The sequence below is a fragment of the Cavia porcellus genome, unplaced genomic scaffold (genome assembly GCF_034190915.1).
Source record: "Cavia porcellus strain 051 isolate PalLab524CR breed Dunkin Hartley unplaced genomic scaffold, mCavPor4.1 scaffold_19, whole genome shotgun sequence".
NCBI lineage: Eukaryota > Metazoa > Chordata > Mammalia > Rodentia > Caviidae > Cavia > Cavia porcellus.
Window position 1 is genome coordinate 53,940,745 of NW_026947502.1, and position 1,864 is coordinate 53,942,608.

At 47.9% G+C, this 1,864-nt stretch overlaps 1 pseudogene; it reads right to left on the bottom strand.

Moving 5' to 3' along the window:
- Positions 1–818: 818 nt before the first annotated feature.
- Positions 819–1,253, bottom strand: LOC100722619 (small nuclear ribonucleoprotein Sm D2-like; annotated as a pseudogene).
- Positions 1,254–1,864: the final 611 nt, after the last annotated feature.

Below are 1,864 nucleotides of genomic sequence, written 5' to 3' on the forward strand. Positions count from 1 at the left end.
TACCCCATGGGTAACACTCTTTATTTAGTCTGCCAGGTCCCGGGGTACACATTTCTGTTTCCTCCAAAGTGTCGGCAGGGACTCCCCTGGCAGAGCATCCAGTAAGAGCCTGCTGACCCTTGAGTTAGGCATGGGGCACAAGTGCTGCAGAGACCCCCAGCCAGGGGCCAAAAAGCCTGCACCCCAACCCAGCTGCACTGTGGTCAGCACCAGAAACCCATTGGCGCAGTGAGTCAGCCTCAGCTTTGACTTCCTGTCTTAAAATAGAGATGTGCATCTCTGCATTGCTTAGTCATAGGAGCGAAGCGAGGAGCAAATGAGGTCAGGGGGTGCACAGAAGGGCAGAGTGATGGCCCCTGGTCCTTCGTCTTCTCCTTGCCTCCCCCACTGCAGGTTTCAGGGCTGAGTCTTGCTTTTTGGAGCTCACTTCCCTCCCACTAAGAGGTCTCTCCAGCCTGCAGGCCCCTGCCTGAGTCCTCTGGGGGCTTCCTGTTATTATTACAGTCAACAAGTTTCAGGCTCTTTCCAGAGTCTTTGCTGTGCTCTGTGGTACCTGACCCTGTGCTCTCTGTGCAACCTCATTACTGGGGATAACGTTTAATACCCCTACTCACTTTTCTTTACCCTGACTCATTATTCTTCATGTCACTTAAATATAGAATAATTTTAGTGTCTTATCTTTTGAAAACTCAGGGAAGCAAGTAGTGGTCTGTATCTCTCCAGCACTTTTTTTTTTTAAATAAAAAACCACAGAGCATTTTATTATCACTACAGTCACAGAGGGCGGGGATTCACCCGCGCGCAAAGCAGGTCCTAGCAGCAGGGACGAGGCCCCTACTTGCCAGCAATGAGCGGGTTCCACAGCACCACGATGACAGAGTTCCCACGCAGGAACATCTTGGAGATGTAGCAGTCCTTGTTGACTGGCTTGGACTTCTTCTTGCCCTTGCCGCTTTTGGGGACCTCAGTCCACATCTCCTTCACGTTGTCCAGCACCATGTTGCAGTGCCTGCCAAAGGCCTTCACCCGGCCTAGGAGTTATTTGTTGTTGCGGCAGTTGATGAGCACCTGGGTGTTGTTCTTGACTGACTGGGTCAGCACCGAGAGCGGACCTGTGTTAAATTCCTCCTCCTCCCGCTTTGGCAGCTCCTCTGGGGTCATCTCACTCTTGGGCTTGTTGAGGAGGCTCATGGTGGCAGCCACAACCTCAGGTTACTCTTCTTCCCTTTGCATTGCTTTGGCCCTCCAGCACTTTCAACAATGCCGACCCTATCAGGAGATAATAAAAACCAGTGGAAAGGATAGAAAGCTGTATGATAACATACAACATGCATGGTACACACATGTATGCTACAATTGCATATGCAAATGTTAACATGGCCATATACATGTGCTACTGTAAAGGATTTTTCTGAATCTGAAGTGAGATGATCAAGACCAGTGTATCGCTTCCTCATGACTGCTATTACATGACCACAAATTTGGTGGCTTTAAACTATAAAGAGAGGCCAGAAGTCTGTAATCAACTTCTTTGGGTCAAGATGAGTTTATGACAGCTGCCAGCGACCCATGGCTGTCATTGCATCCCTCCAATATTTAAGGACAATGCCCTCAAGTTTCCCTTTCTGTTGTTATGATCACATCACCTCTTGCTTTGTGTGCATAAATTCTCTTTCTGCCTCTCTTCTAAAGATTGCCTTTAGTACTCACCAGGAAAATCCAGGATAATTTCTTTGTCTGAAAATCCTCAGTTTAAACGCATCTTCTAAGACCCCTTTTTGCCCTGTGGATGGTAACATTCACAGGAATTAGGTGAAATTAAAGAATAGACATCTTGAATACATTTGTCAACCAATGGGGTATG